Source organism: Stegostoma tigrinum, chromosome 16, assembly GCF_030684315.1.
Source record: "Stegostoma tigrinum isolate sSteTig4 chromosome 16, sSteTig4.hap1, whole genome shotgun sequence".
Classification (NCBI taxonomy): Eukaryota; Metazoa; Chordata; class Chondrichthyes; order Orectolobiformes; family Stegostomatidae; genus Stegostoma; species Stegostoma tigrinum.
This window is the reverse complement of record NC_081369.1, coordinates 17,732,762-17,752,688: the sequence shown is the minus strand read 5'-3', so window position 1 is coordinate 17,752,688 and position 19,927 is coordinate 17,732,762. Positions and strand designations below refer to the sequence as shown.

Here is a 19,927-nt window from a genome sequence, read left to right as displayed (position 1 = left end):
CAAAATTTGTTTACAGTTTGAGGGCAAGTATGTTCTGAACCCATTTATTTAGTTTTCCTCCACATAAGTGTTTTTACTGTAGATTCCTCCTTTTTCCCGTATCCATAACTAAGTGAAGCCCTGTGGTCATGTGATCTCTGTTCTCCAACTGATTTCTACTGCTTTGATTGATCAAAGGAGTCAGTGGCTTAATGCTAATGTTACTGGACCAGCAATCCGCAAATGTCAAAATAATTCTGATTGTGGGTTCCAATCTCACCACTGGGAAATTTTGAATTAATTACTTAAATCTGGAATATAAAACTAGTCTTCATTCACCAGAACTAGAGCCAGAAATTCTTCTCTTCTCATTGTCAAAAATATAAAGCTGTCGCAAATTTTCCTAAATACATTTCAGAAACTATTTAAGGTATTTCTGTTTAACCTATTGGGATAATTGTAGCCCCATCATACTATCCCCACCCGCAGCGGTGAGATTTTCCACTACAAATTTACTCCCCATTGGCTTTCTTTTTAGTTTGTAGATTAATGACGACTCCAACAAATGAATTCTGTCCTTATCTCTCCATGGCATCCTTTCTGTCACTAAAATGGTAGAAATATTGAATAGTTAATTTGCCTCTGTAAATCTGAGTAACTAATGAAGTGAGGGTGACATTGAAATAAAAAAAGTTTAATGTAATACGAAATCATTCTGTTAAGTGACACCTATTTCTTGTCCCAAAATATTTTTTAGAATACAGTGCTATTTGAACAATTTGCAAAGCTAAAGTTTCAGCAACTTTGTTACAGGGCTTTATAACATGGATGTTACCTCCTGACCATTGGTGTCTTTACCACTTCCTACGTAAATGTTCTTTCAATAATGTTACTATCAGAATGCTATATCAATTTTAACAAAATGTTCAGGAATTAAAGGTTGATTTGAAGGGTTTATCTATAAATAATTCACTAATAGGTAATATTTTAATATCTTAACCTTGAGTTGCCTGAGAGTAGAATTAATTGCCTTTTAGTAAACGTTTTGCATTTGAAATATTCATTGTGTACTTTAAAATCTTATTTTTTAAATCTGCCATTCTTAAATCTTGTGGCAAATTCAATTACTTGCTTCCTGTTCCTGTAAATCTTATCTGATGTTGAAATTTAAAATTGTGACATCTGTGTAATTGCACAGTGTTCTGAACAAAGGTATACATTGTATTTAAACAATGTTATTTAATTTGATTGTCTTGTGCTAAGTCGTGAATTGGCATGAACAGCACAGTGCATAGAATTCAGAAAACAAATTAAAATTTTCTGAAGAAGGATCCCAACCCGAAATGTCAGTTTTCCTATTCTTCTGATGCTGTCTGGCCTGCTGTATTCCTCTTGCTCCACACTTTATCATCTGATTCCAGCATCTGCAGTTCTTGCTACCTCAAGTGCATAGAATTCTGTATTAGCAAATGTGTTTGAAAAATGTTTCCATTTATCATGTATACCATTTATTAATATGTACAGTTTGATGTGGAGGAGTGAAAGACAAACTTTGTCAAAACCAAGATTGATAAGGGAGAAGGTACAAGCTGGTAAAAAGGACCATGTGATTAATGGGGAGTGTGGTGATGTGTGGTGATTGCACTCCAATGCTCTGGAGTCTTTCTGCCAAGGTAGTTAATTGTTCTCATTGGAGATACTGGTGGGAGGATGAAGAGAGTAGCCTCTCTGCAGTTGGTGTACAGGGTTTTATCCAAATCAACTGAAATTGTGCAGTCAGCCTCTTATTGCCTGCGTCCCAGAAGGTGACATTTGCACGATATGTTATACCAAATAAATAGTTGATCTTAAGAAATTCTGGAGAATTCAGAATGTTGCTTTTTTTTTCAGTAAGTGTTTCAAATAATAAAATGCTGAGGATGCGTCAGAAGACATATTGACGAAGAATTGATTGGCCCTGGTGCAATAAGGCCAGACTCTTAGATGATTACCTTGTTGGTGTAAATTTGAGCATGCACCTATAAAAAAGGATGCTGTCTAAAGTATGGTTTTAAAAAAAGGCATCTTCACCCTTATTCCAGAACAAGCAACATGCAGGCGAGAGAAACAAACAATAAATAGGAACAACAGTGGACCTATTTCCATGCACTATCAAAAGAAGATAATAGGGCTTACCCTCAGGGTTGAATGTTGCAAGTGGGGTGCATTGGTTAGTGTAGATTTGGGTAGTAAGTCATAGCCATGCAGCCCAGAATAGACCCTTCAGCGAAACTCAACCAGGCTGACCAGGTTTCTTAAAATTGAACTAGTCCCATTTGTCTGCATTTGGTCTCTATCCCTCTAAACCTTTCTTATCTATGTACTTGTCCAAATATCTTTCAAATGTTGTAATTGTAGACCGTGGCTATTTGCCTTATCTGTGTACCTCATGGCTTTATAAACCTCGATAGGGTCAACACATCAGCCTTCTATGCTTGAGGGGAAGAAGTCCTAACTTATCCAGCCTCTCCTGATGACTCAAACCCTCTTACTGTGGTACCATCCTGGTAAATCTGTTTTGCACTCTTCCCAGTTTAACAACATCCTTTATTTAGCAGGGTGAACAGTATTGTATGCAGTATTGACACACAAAATATTGCATGGTTCTGGCAGACAAATCTTCTTGGAAAATCCATGGGAACTGATATTGCTACCAGCAGTAAGCTTAATTTGGTTTTTTGCAAAAGCTCTCTGACTGGAATAATAACTTGCCATTTTCTAGTATCCAATATCAACCTGTTGTTACAGCCCGGGTTTGGACAGAGTAGTGTGGTAATAATGAGCAGAAAGCACTTGGCCTTAGGAAGTAGTCCTTCATAGTATTTCCTGTACTTAGAAGGAAGTTCATGCAGATGTGCAGCATGTTTCCAAAACAAGATGAAAGTTGTAGGTGTGCAAAGGGATCTAGATGTCCATGTCGATAAGTTGCTGAAGACTGACGTGCGGGTGCAACAGGCTAAGTAGGACATTTACAGCATCCTCAGTTTTTTTTTCAGTTTTTTTTAAGCTATTAGGGCATGCTATTGCCCTAATATTGACAGTGTTTTAGTAGTAAAGTCTTACTTCAGTTTTATAGGATCTTGATTAGACCAAGCACAGTACAGTGTAGAGTTTGCTTCTTTGTTCAGTAAAGCTATTCCAATGGGTGTAGTGCAATGAACGTTCACCAGACTTGTGCAGGGAATGGTGGAAACACTGTCCTTGGAAGAGAGATTGGGTACATTAGGCCTGCATTCTCTGGGGTTTGAGTTAGAGGTGATCTCATTGAAACACATGAAATACTTAAATGGATAGGCAGGATAGATGATGGTAAGATGTTTCTCCTTGAAAAGGATTCTGCAAAGGTTTAACATGAGTATCTGTTTTACTTGGTTATCGTAGAGGTCTTCACCACAAAAAAGGCTCTTCAGCCTATCAGGTCTACACTGTTCAAAACAAGCACAAGCAGCTAATAATTCTAATTTCATTTTCCAGCACTTGGCCCATAGTCTTGTATCCCTTAGCATCGCAGGAGTACTTCTAAGTACTACTTAAATGTTGTGACCAGAATGCTATCTGGTCGTTGACCTTTCACTAAGAGGAAAAGTTTGTTCCTGTCTACTCTATCTACGCCCCTCATAATTTTATGCATCTCAGTCCTGTCCATCCTCAGTTTTCTCTGCTTCAAGGAAAGTAGTCCCAATCTATCCAATCTTTCTTTGTAAATAAAACACTCCACCTGGTGAAATCTATGTGAATTTCCACTGCACCATCTCCAGTATTGATTCCAGTGTGAATTCCAGAACACTACATGCTAGTCTAGTTGTTGTAAAGTACCACTATAACTTCTCTGCTCTTCAACTCTTTCTCAGCAAAAAATTGCAGGTATCCTGTATGCCGCCTTAACCACTTTATCTACCCATTCTGCTAGCTTAAGGGTCTAGTGGACTCGTGAACCAAAGTCCCCCTCATCCTCTGATTCTCGGTGCTTCCCAGGGTCTTGCCATTTATCGTGTATTCCCTTGTATTGTTTGTCCTGCCAAAGTGCAATTCAGTGTCTGAATTGAATTCAATTTAGCACTGATCAGACTGTCCATATCTTCCTGTAATCTTAGACTATCCTTTCTAGTTACCACCCCACCAATTTTTGTATAAGCTGCAAATGTATTGATCAACTGTTTAAGTTTTAATCATGTATATATACCACAGACAGCAAGGTTAAGGTTTTTCTGTTTTTTAACAAAGACTATACTTCAAAACTGTTGGTGCTTTGGGGCCATGAAAGGCAATAAATGTATGTCTTTTTCTCTTTCTATGTAGGGACTTTTAAGAGGAAAGTTGCAGTCTTCTGTGTTTTCTCTACATGGATTGTTGAGGAATTGGCTGTTTAAATATTCAGTGTTTTGATGTACTATACCAACTCCTTTTAAAAAAAACTGAACTGAGCAGGACAAACTGTACAATATAGTGCAATATGATTTAAATGTTTAACTTCTGGGATATGAAAAATTATCTCTTGGTTGTGCATGGCTTCCATTGTCAGGATTCTTAGGTTTGCAATTTATCAATCTGTATTTACATATGAATTATTTGCCAATTGTTTTCAATTCTTTTTGTTAGCATGCTTAAGGTTATAATTAATTTCCTTTTCTGCATTTTGTTTTTGCATTTTACATGCATTTAGGTTGAACATCAAATGCTGAGAATCTCATCCAAGAGGAGTTACTGATTAATTCCATTAAGTGGTTGGATGAATGTGTCTGCAATTAAAGTCAGTGCATTTCTGGCTTCATTGTTATACTGATGCAACTTGAAATCATGTTAGTAATGTTTTTTCAACACTATCATTTTTTTCCTGAGGTCATCAATAAATGTTTCCAAGCAATTTGAATAATGATTTACTCTAAAGAAATAATTGAAGATTTAAGAACGGAGGAGTCATTATCTAAAAATGAGTTGAATGCAGAAAACTAGTACTTTCATGCAGCATTAACTTATCCCTCTTTACTGGGTTTTGATGAATTTGCTGTAGGGTATTACATATATGTTTTGATGAATAGTCTGTCCAGTTGATTTTGTAGAAGACATGATCAAAAACTTCAAAAACAGAAGTAATCTCAATTTGTTATATTTCAGTTCATGTTGCTTCTTGTAGAGCGCAAATTTTGACTGTCTGATGTTGAGTTTAATCAAAGCTGTGGAGGTATGCAGACCCATAACTGGTTTAATTTGATGTGGCGGTGCTGGTGTTGGATTGGGGTGGACAAAGTCAGACGTCTCACAACGTAAGGTTATAGTTAAATGGGTTTATTTGCAATCAGAAGGTTGGAGTGCTGCTGCTTCGCCAGGTCACCTGGCTTGATTTGATTTGCATTGTTAATGTTGACTTAACTGAAGCGCAGGATGTATTCCATAATCTTGAATGACATCCTGGAAAATTGCATTCACGACTTTGAAGTTTTTGTAAAATGAATGAACCTTGCATAAGTGTTAATTTGGTTGCTTAGATACTCTGTACAGCCATATGGACAGAAACCTGAGGTTGGGGCAGTATATTTGTCATGGTAAGCATGATATTTCAGTTTTCAGGAGACTAAGTATAGATTGACCACTTTTTCAGATATCTCCCATTCTCCTATCTGCTGATGTGTCCGTGGGTTGTCACTTCAACTGTTATCTCCCAGTCTCACTCCGGGTACTTTTTCCCCTTTTGTATTGCTTAAGCAAAACTAAATACACATTTTGGTATCTGTCTTGTTTGCTTTTCAGGCATTTTTCAGCCATAGGCCTGAACTTGATTTCACCAACTTAAATCCTTTAGTCTCCTTGATTTTTCTTTTCCTTTCTCATAAATAATGACCTTCCATCCACTGTATGCTCCACTCATCCAGGATCAACTATTTGAATCCAATTTTATGGCTGTGAGATCCTCTTTGAAAATGTATGGATCATATATACAAGTCCTTTTCAACCTTTTAAAATATGTTTGCAAGCTAAGCACAGCTATATTTTTGACCATTAACCCTTGTTCTGTTTGTACTAAGTTTTGTAAAGTGGTCTCCACCTCATATTTTTCAAATTCTATCCTAATTTGGCTATATCTACTGTTTGCCAGAATTTTCCTGGTTTCTGATTCTTAGGATTTTCTTTGTTATTATATTGAGATAAATAATTAAATAATAGCCTATGTAAAACGTGAAAAATAAAAAAGATCTGCACTATTGTTTTGTGCATTTTCGTGCATGGGAAAGATGTAAAGAATAGCTAAGAGTAAGAGCTACTTGCAAGGAATATCAAAACCAATATTACAATAATATTGGGATGAAGACAATAATCGGGAGTCATGTAGATGCTGTGAAAAGTAATAGGGTTGTTTATTGACAAGTGAAGCAAGATTGCATCGGCAATGTTAAATTGTTGCTTTAGTCAACATTTACAGTAGAGAAAGAAAACATAGCAAACATTTAGGAAATTAATGTCAAAGTAACATTAATGAAAAAAAAATTCTAAAAGAGTGGCAAGTTCCCAGGAAATGAATGAGATTATTGCAGATGCCTTAACTATACTTGCTGAAGGTTCTCTCAATTGATAACCATTCCTTTAGGCTAGAATGTTGCATTTAAAGAGCATGAGGGTGCAACCTTACAATTTTAAACTAGGTGACTTCATCTCTCATGGGAAATTGCTAGTCTATAATCAAGAATGGATTTACTGTAACCTTAACCATTCAACTGATCAGAGAACTAGCATGGTTTTGTAAAGAGTAGGAGATTTCTGATTATGTGCCTGGACACCAGTCAGATACTAGGGTAGGTGGATTAGCCATGAGAAATGAAGGGTTACAGGAATAGGATAGCGGATTGTCCTGGGTTGGTGTAGACTTGATGGGCCAAATGGTCTGCTTCCACACCGTAGGGATTCTATGAATAAGATATTTTGAGAGGTGACCAAAATAGGAGTGTGTGGTTATGACCTCTGTAGCAACTGATATCTTGAAGAGAAATGAGCTTTTGTTCGTAACTAAATGATACCTATCGAGACTTCATGTTTTAAAACTTTATTATAGCAAGTGACTAAATAGTATTTAAATAGGACAAAAGTTAGGGTCTAGTTTACGTCCTTGACACATTTGCTGGTGTTCGGTCTGGTCCATAATATATTTGAATAAGAGAATTTCTTGCACTTAGCCAATTGAGGTATGGATTTGACTAGGCAAGTAATATTGAGGTCAAAGATCAGCTATGATCTTATTGAATGATGGAACAGGATGATTTGCTCCTCTTATTTCTTGTGTTCTAATGCTACAGTGATGTGTTGGATCCTCTACTGTTGTAGAGTGCCTTTTAGTTAATACACAAATGGCTTTCAGACCCCATCCAATGCAAAGTTGTGGCTAAATGAGTATTATAGGAGTTTCTCACTGTTTAAATATTACCAAGCTGAAAATATATGCTGCCAGATTAATTTTGAAAAGCTTTCCAGAATTATGCAAGTTTTCTTGCCTTTAATTCAGCACACTTGATTGAATGGGAAATTCTCAGGAATGCTTACTAACCTAATAACGCATTCCGATTTCTGATGTTTTTAAAGGAATTTATCGCAACATTGTTTACTCATTGTCAAGGCTGACAGCTGTTGCATGTTTAAAAGGGACTGCTATTTATAACAAGAATCACATCTTGTCTTTGAACTAAAGTGGGAGGAGAGGTTGTGCAACCCAGAAATTCTTGGGATTTGGAAGGCAAAGGGGTGTTTTTGGTTAGAGTTTTACCCTGTTTCATTTAAAATCTTGTGTGTTGGAAGAAACTGTTCCCCCTAACTGATGAGTCTAAAATTTTTGGACTCTGTGAAGGGGGAAAATCAGGCAGATCTTTAGGGGCGGCACGGTGGCTCAGTGGTTAGCACTGCAGCCTCACATTACTAGGGACCAGGGTTCGAATCCAGCCTTGCGCGACTGCCTGTGTGGAGTTTGCACATTCTCCCCATGTCTGCGTGGGTTTCCTCCCACAGTCCAAAGATGTGCAGGTTAGGTGGATCGGCCATGCTAAACTGCCTGTAGTGTTCAGGGGTGTGTGGGTTATAGGGGAATGTGTCTGGGTGGGATGATTCAAGGGGCTGTGTGGACTTCTTGGGCCAAAGGGCCTGTTTCCACACTAGGGAATCTAATCTAATCTTTCAATGGAGAAACAAAGGGTAGGAAAGTTTCTAAAATTTGGCTGCAAACACTGTCTAATGGTCATCGTTAGACTCTTTATTCCAGATATTTTTTGAATTCAGATACTGCCTTGGTGTGATTCAATCCCAGGTCCCCAGAACATTACCTGAGTCACTCAGGGTTTATCAGTCCAGTGATAATACCACTTGGCCATTGCCTCCCCATGTGGGATCACAGGATCTTTCTTGATAAAGACAGGTGCTAAGTACTTACTTGGTACCTCAACTAAGTCTGTGTTATTACCCTTTCTCATTCCCAAACAGCCCATCCCTAATCTTAATAGACTTTTACAGTTTATGGGCCAGTTTACTGTGTTTGGAAGTGGAGGAATTGTATCGTATGCAGATCATCCTTTGACTCAGTGTAAATGTCACTCATCATTCTTCTCATTACCTACATTCTGAAAGTTGTAACTTTTTTTCTTTTTGTTTTTATGATGTAGTAGATGATTAAACCTTCAGGCAGGAGTAATTTAGTGTAACTTTTTTTTTTGTTTTAGCCACAACCTGCAATGTCATGGCCCAGCATATCCCCCACTTTACTACTACTACTATATATTTGCACGTTTTACAAGATTTCTAATTTTACATAGTGAGTTTTACCATGCATCTGTATTAATTTTGAATTCATTCATGGGTTGTAAATGTTGCTAGCTAGGCCAACATTTATGACCCATCCTTAACTTGATCCTGAACAAGATGGTACTGAACTTTCATCTTGAACTGCTGCGGTCCTTGGTGTATAGGAGCGTCCACAATGCTGTTGGGGAATTCCCAGGATTTTGAACTAGTTTGATAGTGAGCTCCAAGTTAGGATGGTGTGCCCCTTGGACGGGAGCTTGCAATTGGTTTTCTTTTCATGCATCTGCTACCCTTGTTCTTCTAGGTAGTAGTGACTGCGGGTTTGTATAGTGCTGTTGAAGGAGCCTTGGTGAGTTATTGCCAGAAGTTGTTGGGCCAATCACCTTAGCAGTATCCGTGCCTTCAGCTGTCTTGCTATCACATGAATTGGCTGAAGACTGGCATCTGTGATACTAGGGACCTCAGGACGAGGTCAAGACAGATCATTAACTTGGGACTTTTGACTGAAGATGCAAATATTTCAGGCTTGTCTTTTATGCTGATGTATTGGGCTGTCCCATTGTTGAGATTCAGAATATTTGTGGAACCTTGCCTTGTGTTAGTTGTGAATGGTGGAGGACAACAAAACAACTGAATGCAGTAGAACTACAGAGCTTGGGTCTGATCAATTGGTTATGGAATCATTTAGCCCTGTCAATTGTATGCTGCTTCCCCTGTTTGGCACAGAAGGGGTTCAGTGCTGTATCTTTAAAAATGAGATGTCAAACTCGTAGGTATGCCTGATGATGCTGCTGGCATTACCTCCTACACCCTCCCTTATCTCTCAGCTTTATAGTAACAGTAATGTGGGGGATATGCTGGACTGTGATATTGCAGGTTGTGGCTAAATACAATTCTGCTGATTGTCATAGCATCCAATGGACACCCAATCTTGAATGTCCAGATTCCTTTTGAAGTCAACCCCATTTATCCTGGGAGTGCTTCACAACTTAACTGAGGGCATCTGCATTGTGAAGACAAGGTTTAATCTCCATCCTGGAGAGTGTGATGGCCATTCCTGTCATGATTGCTGTCATGAGAGTTTATCATAATACAAACAAGATGCAGTTCAGTTCTGCATACAGCGTTGTCTTGACTGTTTAAAAATTCATGTTTGATTACCCAGTCCTTTGTACTTCAGGTTGATTGCACAGTGAACTCTGCAGTACAATAGCCAATTTCACGGGGGTCAGTCATTTCTTTGGAACAGTAAGAATTGCTCAACAGGAATAATTGTTATTTTGCATCAGCATAGTTTGGCATAAGAAGTGGAAAAAGAGAAAAAAATCTTTGCTGTGGATCTTTGTTCTATTTAATAATCAAGCTATTTATCTCTACTTCTTTCTTTTAAAATTGATAAATCATTATATTTTGCAGTTAAGTTTGTCTTATAACTCAAGATTGCATTGAAACACCTATGTTTTATTACATTTACCTGTTCTCCTGTAGCTTTGAAAACAAAGTTAAGATGGAGTAAATTTCCCTAAATTGTTAGAAATACAGTAAGGATTCGGGGTCTAAACCTGTAATGTTCAGTGTCTCGCACTGTCCACCTTCTGCTTTGCCTTGATTTGCAGATGTATTTTCATGTCATGCACGTAGCATACACATAGCATCTGTATGACTTCGACTCAGTTGTGGGTTTCTGCCATTTGTATTTGTGACTACGCAAGCCAGTTCTTAATCGATGGGTGTCCCTCCAGGTAATGGGATCCGGAGTGCAGGATTGGCATATTTGTTTTTCTTTTCCTTTCCTACTTTATTACTGTTCTGCCTCATTAAGACTTTGTGACTGAAAGCATTATGCAGGCTGATGGGCAAGTCGGCAGCATCCTGAGCAATTGGTAAACAAGCTCCTCCAGTAATTTGCATTGTGATGCCTCAAGAACTTGTGTGCCAGTGAAAATTGCAACTCTATCAGCAAGTCTAGCACAAGTGACGGCAAGGAAGTGTCAGAAGACAATCAGCGAAAGATGGTGCCTGATAAAGGCAACTTTCTTGGTTGGATCTGATGTGCGTGGTGGCGAGGCAGTGCAAGAGAGTTGATGGCACAGCCACCATTGAGCTGGCTAAGGCTGCTGGGCTCTCTTTAAGCTGTATCTTTTTTTTTAACTTGTTCTTAAAACTATTCAAAATGGTGCTGGATTATGGTGACAATGGAAAAGGTTTTCACTGTATTTTACTGGTTTTAATCACTGTAAAATACATGTGATGACAAAGTCATTCATTCACTGCTTTGTATACTAGGTCTTGCTGCAGCAGTTTGTAGAAGGTTGAGCTTCCAAAGCTGATAGTGTTCATCTCATCAACTGGAACATTTTGAGACAGCCTGTAGGTATGGTATGGGGAAATAATTATGCTTGCTTCAACACAAATAGCAAGTGGAATGTTGTACTGACTGGATTTGGGTTAATGAGTTTTATTTTGGCTGAAAAACCTGGTGCAGTTTGAAAAATGACCACTTATCTTCACACTGTAAACCATGTATACCAGTAGTGGTCAGTTTAGTTTTGGCATAGAGGAGACTGAGGTTGGAGTTTTCCATCTTGATAGTTAATGTTGATATCAGAGGGCAGTTGATCTGAGGTGAAAAGCTACAGCAAGATAGATTGCATGTAGTTTCAGGCTATCACAACCTTGCTTTAATCTCTGATCCATATTTTGGATCTTACATTAAAGACGTTTGCAGAATTAGGTGAATTTTGGTGTGCTGTCATTTCACCCTAAATTGAAAGGGAATTTGAGTGTAGGCTGGGTTTACTAGGGCATTTAAGGAAATTCTCTGCAGATTCCAGTACAGCAAACATGTCTATATGTTGAAAGATTACAAGGGAAAGGAAGTTAGTGATCATTCCATTGAAGTCCAGTTTCTCATGGCACCTGACAATGTAAGCTGGGCCTAGAGGAGTTTGCACAGCACCTCATCTATTTGGGCATATATGGTGTAGTTGAAAGTGAGCTCAACCATGTGGTTTGAATGAGAACAGATTCAGACTCCAGTAGTACATGCAGACAGCTATGATATAGTGACCTGGAGCAAATGTCCGTGGCTTCTCCTTGAGAGATATGTTAGTGAATAGGCTTGCAATATCCAAAGGGCACATGGACATGATATTGCTGTTGTTCTGCATGTTTTATATGGTCTTTGAAAGTGAAGTAATCCTCTGGTGTATGTGTCAGGTTCAAAACTGGTTCCAGCAACATCTTAACCAATGCATGTTGGGTAGGACCTATTTTAGATAAAATAGGGCGTAAAGGGAAATTTCATTTGTGGCATGGGCAGCCTGTAACTGCGGGGAATTGGTGAGCCAAGTGGGTAAATGATCAGATTCACCAACCCTCCCAAGTCCAACAGCACCACATGAGTAATGTGGTATGAACTTTAGTGCTGGTGTGTTATTTGGTACATATAGCAAACATTCAAGTGACTGGAGCGTATCATACAAAACATCTCATTCATTCTGCATAGTTGTCAACGTGCGCTTGCAAAACTCGAACATCCAGTGTTCGGCTCTACTATTGACAGCATTTATTAATCATAAGGAGGACCAATTTAAGATCATCAGTCAAGCTTGCAGAGTGATTTATTTGAATGTACTTAAAGTTGCATTTAGTTTATCTCTCAGCCCTGTTCTTGGTTGACAAAAGGAATACAGCAAACTTTGTTTTAACCAGTACTCTTGATAAATCAGCAAAAGTTATATGCTTCAAATATTGCAATCTGTCGCAATGTCCAGAGTTCTTTTGCTGAAAATCTTAATTTATTTTAATCATAAGCCATGTCCATCTTTTACAAGTTTATGCATTCTTTGTAGCTGGAGTGTGCTGCTTCTTGACCACAACTGGCTTCTGGCTGTTCAAATTGGCGCTGGCATGTTGAAGTGCAGCTGTATGATGCTCCTTTCAGTTCTCGTTCTTGCAGAGCATGCGTTGCAATATGTTTACAGTAGCTTGGCCATTTTTGTCAGAGGTAGTCTTTTCATGGTATGTTGCTGGCTTGTGTTGACTTGCTCACGTTTTGAGGACAGTCACCACTCCTTTCCATCAGCTGCTGGCTCCACACTTGCAGTTCTGCAGTGAGTAAGTCGATTGTAATGGAAAGAGTTTTTGGATTTCAGATTGTTGGACTTGGTGCTATAGACTTGCTGATTCCTTTTAATCAGGAAAGTGGAACAGTTCCGGGTGATCATCAATTGAAGGTAAGTTGACATCTCCCTCTCTTGCCACCACCTTAAATAAAGTATAACATGTGATTTGTATACCCTCTGCATTACGTTTCTTTTACTTACTGTGTACCTCTGAATTATCTGGAGTATTTAATCAGCTGGTGCACTCCTGGTCCCTTGGTGCCAGTTAATAAAATGTTTGCTGGTGTATATGCACATTGCACCCTTTTACAATGAGTTAACCACTCATTTAGTAAACCAGTTGCCATTGCCCATGGGAATACCATGACCAACCAGTGCCAACCTACCTGGTTTGAATTTGCCAGCCATAGTCCAGTCATTCTCTAAATTATGGCTTTTCTAAAGTTGACTTTGTTGTGGTTCATTATTGATAAGTGCAAGGCTGAAATGTTTTGACTTTAATCAAATGTCTAAGTCACATATTGCTAAGCAATTATTTGTCTGTTTGGCCTGTAATTTCTAAGATGGGGAGATTGTTTGAAATGGGTTGGAACAACAAAGCATGCATCTCTCAATTCTTAGTTTTAGTCTTATGGCTAATATATTAGAATTCTGAAAATCTGAGATAAATGTGAATGACTTAGTTGAGTATAGAGGCAATGTCCTTGTATACTAAATAGTGTATCCCTCTGTAACTTGGGCATTGTTGTGAAATTTAACATGATTTGGTGATGCGTACTGGCTTCATGCAGTTCTCACAGCTGAAAACAGTAACTTCTGTTAAGTCCCACAATGAACCATAAAAAACAATAGGAACCTTAGGCTAAAAGAGTGTTTCACCAAAGGTGGGTGGAATGTGGTTTGGTGTGTGATAGAAGGTTTGAAGTTATCAGACTTGGTTATGAATCCTGAAGGCTGTAAAGCGCCTAAGTGAAAAATTAGATGCTTTTCTTGTATCTTGTATTAAGTTTTGCTGGGACACTTCAGGCCTAGGACAAATATGTTAGAATGACAGCAGGATGATATTTCAGATTTTCTGGCTACCGTTCCACCTGCAGTCTGTACTGTTTGGGCTGATGTTTTGTCCCAGACAATTTGCGAAGGCTACGCACTTATGTAAAGGTAATGACTGCAGAACTCAGTAATGAATTGGAGCCCACTCTCAGACCTCAAACGTATTGAGGTTTGAGATGGATGCAGTCATTTTCTAACTTACTAAGAATCCTAGTAGAACCATTTAAACTATTTATAACATGTCAAATGTAATATTGCTTTGTAGAATATTTATTTTAAAATCTGGGAAGCAGCATTGTAGCTGCATTGAAAATAATATGGCTTGCTTGTGCGCATCTTGAACTGTTACAGAATTCCATGCTTTTCTAATCCAGTCATTGTGAAAACATTATCTCTCCTCCAGAGGGCAGGAGTGCTGTAGTTCAGTACAAATAAAGTCAATACTTTATAGATCACCAGTAATTTGTATGTTCCAGGCACTAAAACTGTTTGTGTACACCAGTGCGTGTTTCCAGCATGCATTAAAAATAGCTCTGCTGTTGTCAGTGTTGGTTCAGTGGTAGTGTTCTAGCTTAAGTTCATGTTCGACTGCCTAGAATTTGTGCACAAAATGTAGGCTGCTAAATCAGTGCTGTACTGAGGCATTTACATGTTAATTCACTCACCTAGGGGCTATATCTTACATGAGTGTGTATATTTTAATCAGCTTGTGTATACATGTTACAGCACACCTCTGGGACAGATTCTGGCTGAGAGATAAGGAAGCTGTCTTTGTGCCACAGGAACCCCTCGACTTGATGTAAAAGTTAAGGTGGTGCTTTTGAAAAAAGAAAAGGCATTTTCTTGCATTGCAGCCATATTTATCCAACAATTATCACTAAACTAAAATAGAATATCTATTCATTAACAGGTTACTGTTTGTGGAACCTTTGCAAATTGGGTATTTTTTCTACAAAAATTACTAATATCAAAATTGTTTCTTAATTGTTTCCAAATATTTTGGGGCATTCTGAAGATGTGAAAGTTTTCTATCCATGTTTTGCCCTCTCTGTTCCGATTTATCCTGCAATAAAAATGTTACGTAATTAGTTATAGTGTTGCATCTGAATTCTGAAGGTAACCAGTCATAGGGTAAGTATCTCGTTGCATGTTGCTAAGTGTGCAGGATTATTGGCTGATGATACACATTTTCATGTACATGGACTCAGCCAGCATTTACAGAGTATGTGGAATTTGGTTATGCCAAAATGAACAAAAAAGTAATCTGTCAGCATTTGCTTAATAAAAGCAAGATACTGCAAGGGTTAGAGATCATAAATAAAAATAGAAAGCGTTTTAAAAATCCAGCAGTTCAGTACCGGTGGAGAGACATCGAGTTAACGTTTCAAGTCCAATGTGACCCTTGTGTTTTTCAGGCACTTTGTTTTTATTGTTGCATCGCTTGCCATTTATGACGCCAAACTCAGCTGATTGAATTAGTATTTCTCTGTAATGCATTCTTAACTATTTCGATGAACCCTTTGGTAGTACAGAACCTAAATTCTGAAAAAACACTTTATCAAAGCCTTTCATCTTGTACTTGTCAGGACATTCTGCACGAATACAAATTGAGTGGGGAAAAATCAGCATTCGTACTTGGGTATCGATTGGTCAGTTAGTACTGTCCCCTCAGTACAGGCGTGTATAAATTGTTTGAAGATAAATTGTATCTAGTATTCACATTTCTTAAAGCCATTAAACAGTTGATCTGGATCAACTGTGAATTTGGCTCGAAATTTCTCACAAGAAAAAGGAGATCATGGCTATAAACTGCTTGGTTGATAATTCTGATAATGATAAAACTTGAAAGCAGTGAATTAGGGATGGAATACCTATGTTGAAAAAGTGTAGATGTATTCATGAGCATCTTCCTCTATTCCACTCTTGCACCCCAGTGTCCATTTAAAAAGTTAAAGAATTCTGCACTCTAATAAGCAGTTAAGAATGCTTCCAAATATATTTTTACACACTTTGCTGCTTTGGGCATTTTTGTGCATTTGTGCCCAACAACTTTGCGGTATCGAAGTAATATGCACAGGCAGCAAATCTCAGTTGAGAAAATTTAATCTTTTTTAAAATTTCTCATTTCAGCTCAACAGAAGGACTGTAATTGCATTTGCTACAGTGGTCGATTCTATTGTTGCCCTATCTGAGCATCCACTGTCCAGCACTAAGTCTGAATTTCAAAATAGTTTGTCAGCTATGGTTCGTCTAGTAGCAATCAACTCTGTCACAAGGTTCAAAGTTCAATTCCCACTCCTGGACTTGAGCACTAAAGTCAAGGCTTGACCATCAGCTGTGCTACTGCCAATGTGCTGCAATGTCAGAGATATCGTCTTGCAGAAGACAGGCTCATCATTCTGCTAGAAAGAATAACGGAAATTATCCCCAATGACCTGGCCAGTATTTACCCCTCAGTCAATGTAAAATCAAAACTGGTCATTATCACATTGGCATTTGTAGAAGCTTGTTGTGGCTGCCCCAACTCTATAAAAGTGTTTTGAGAGATTGGTGATCAAGAACAGTGTGAATAATTGCAAAATTAGGTTTATTTTTATAATATCTTACCTTGTGACTAAGGGTGAATTTAAGGTACAACAAAATAAATTGATCTCATTAGATTTCAGTGGCATTTCTTGCCAGAATATCTCCAAAAAAAAATGTTTTTTGACCTGTATGCTAAACCTGATTTGCTACTGGGTCTTCCCTTCTTAACAGAAAGTTGCTTGTCAATAGTTAAATGATTTGTGATCCAGTCTATATTTCAAAAGGACCAATGACAATTATAAAATGAAAACAGTAATTTAGTTTGCTCCATATGTAATTTTTAAATTTTTTAGCTTTATTTTGGGACTTTTAAAGCTCATATATTGCAGTGCATTTTTTATGACTAATTCTACTTGTCTGATTCTCCAGGGAAATGGCAAAATTAAATCCTACAAATACAGCACTTAGTCAAGTGTTTAAGAACACTCTGTTCTCAATGTTTAATATTCTTCTGTCAAGTGCGTGACAGAAACCAAACTGAGAGCCTCTGAAGGAAATATATGCTTTTCTAATTGAAAATGGTATCCAGATGTTTGGAAAGCTGTTTTTTTAAAAAAAACCCCTTTGTTAGCCTTTGGACCAGATTGTTTCTAGATTCTGTGGGTCAGTTGTAAATTTAGAATGTAAAACTAATAAATTGACATATTATCCAAGTAAACTTTCTAAATGATTGATAGATCTTTGGAATGAAGACAAATTGACTTGAGCTTTAAATATTTGTATTTTATTCATGAGGCTCCAACACAGCACTGCTCTAAGCTTCAGAGAAATTACTGTAAGAGAGGGAGAGTTTTTGGTGACCTACACAGGTTTAGCTGAAGTGCAATATTTCTGGTTGCAAAAATCGAAAGGGGTTCTAGTACTAGAGTACACATTAAAAAGGCCTATGTTTTAATTCACGTTTCTCCTCTTCTAATGCCTTTTACCTTTCTAAGGTTGTGATTTCTGCTGTAGTTGCAATATTTAAAGACTTGTCCTTAATTCCATCAGACTGTAAGAGACAGGTGCAGAATTAGGTCATTCGGCCAATTGAGTCTGCTCTGCCATTCGATCAAGGCTGATGTATTTCTCAACTACGTTCCTTCTGTCTGCTCCCCATACATACCCTTGTTCCCCTTACCAGTCAACAGCCTATTTATCTCTGTCTTAAATGTGCTCAATGACTAAAGAAATTCCTCAGATGAACCAGGACGGCCACTCCCCACTGAAGACCAGACTCGCAGCATTCAGTTGGGTGACCCGGACCAATACAGAAAGTCTAGATATGACCTTCTCAAAGCTATCGGGGATGCCAAGTAGTAGTACCAGACCAAATTAGAGGCCTAAACCTACCAAACAGACACCCACCGCCTATGGCAAGGCCTGAACCTCGTTGGATATAAAGTGAAACAGCGCAAGATGGTGGACAAAGACACATCCCTCCTCGACGTGCTGAATGTTTTCTGTGTTTGGTTTGAGTGGAATGCTAGTGGCAAGATCATACCTGTGCTGCCAACCCCAGATGCACCTGTTCCCTCTGTCACTACATCAGACATCAGATTGATCTTCCTGGGAGTCAACCTGAGGAAAGCCATGGGTCCGGATGGTATCCCCAGCTGAGTATTTGGATCCTGTGCAGACCAACTGGCTCCACGTCAACTCAAGCCTCCCCAGCCTGCCTCAATCCCCTACTATTTGTCTACAGACATAACAGGTCCCCAGTGGATGCCTTATCCCTAGTCCTTCACTCAACCCTGGAACATCTGGACAGCAAGGACACCTATGTCAGACTCCTGCTCATTGACTACAGCTCCACTTTCAACACCATTATCCCCTTGGACTGATCTCAAAACTACATGACCTTGGTCTCAGCTCCACCCTCTGCAACTGGATTCTTGGCTTTCTGACCCACAGACCACAATCAGTGAGAACAGGTTACTGCACCTCCTCCACAATAACACTCAACAGTGGAGACCCCCCCCCCCAAGGATGCATCCTCAGCCCCCTACTGTACTCTTTGTACTCCTACAACTGTTGCCAAATTCTAAGTGAATGACACCTACAGGTTTGCTGACAACACCACCATAGTAGGATGGCTATTTAACAACGATAAGCCAAACTACAGAAGGGAGATTGAGGACTTGGTGATGTGGTGTGATGAAAATGATCTGTCAACATCAGCAAAACTAGAGAGCTGACCATTTCCTTCAGGAAGAAAAGGAGGAGAACATGCCGCCATCTACGTCAATGGTACTGAAGTTGACAGGGTGAAGAACATAAAGTTTCTCAGAGTGACAATAACTGATAACCTGTCCTGGACTTCCCACGAGGATGTGACAACAAAGGCACAACAGCAACTCTTCCCCAGGCAGCTCAGGAAATTTGGCATGTTCATAACGTCCCTTATCAATTTCTACAGATGCACCATTGAAAGCATACTGTCCGGATGCATAACGGCCTGGTGTGGCAACTGTTCTGTCCAGAACTGTAAGAAACTACAGAAGGTGGTGTGCATAGCCCAGACCATCACAGAAGCCAACCTTCCATCCAGGGACTCCATTTATACGGCCGTGAAAAGGCTGCCAACATCATCAAAGATGCGTTTCACCCTGGCAATGCTCTCCTATCAGGCAGAAGATGCAGAAGCTTGAACACATGCTCCAGCAGGTTCAAGAACAGCTTCTTCCCTGCTATAATTAGACTGACGAATGGATTGTCTAGCCTTAAATAATATTGATCTTGCTAACATTGATATTGTCTAGCACATGCCCTGTGCATTGTAACCTGTATGCCTCTAAGTCTTTGATCTGTACATCCTTTGCTTACTGTGATCTACCTGTAATGCTCATATAAACAGAGCATTTCATTGTATTTCAGTACACATGACAGTAAATAAATAAATCAGTTGAAAAGGCTGTTGCTTCATTCTGAGGCTGTGCCCTTTGGTTTTGAGTCTGTCCAACCAATGGAAACGTCTTCACGTTCCCTCTGTCCATGCTTCACAGTATACTGTAAGTTGCAATTCTTTTGTAAAATACTTTTGTCAATTTTAATAGCTGTATGAATATGAACAAGTCCGAGATATCAACAAGTTATGTGCATTGCACACTTTAAACTGAAAAACATTCAAATATACTTTTAAATACAATCAGACAAATGTGGAAAGACTAAAGGTGAGGATAAGATGCAGAAGAGGCAAGAGGAAGATAAAAACATTGCAGAGATGATGTGAACAGCTTCTATGAGAAGCAGCAGATCCCCAGTAATACTGTCTTGTGAACTCTTCTGTTGCTATGCTTTTTTTCAATCTATAACCTTCACTGTTGACTTGCGTTGTACTGTGGCAGCAATGATTGACAGATCTCAGTTTACCTACCTCCCCTCCTGCA

The 19,927-nt window shown here is 38.7% G+C and overlaps 1 protein-coding gene and 1 pseudogene across 1 annotated transcript in view; one reads left to right on the top strand and one right to left on the bottom strand.

Moving 5' to 3' along the window:
* Window positions 1–19,927, top strand: part of atp6v0d1 (ATPase H+ transporting V0 subunit d1) — a 41,241-nt gene that overhangs the window by 7,467 nt on the left and 13,847 nt on the right. The window lies entirely within an intron of this gene.
* On the bottom strand, window positions 12,631–13,043 carry LOC125459894 (large ribosomal subunit protein eL28-like; annotated as a pseudogene).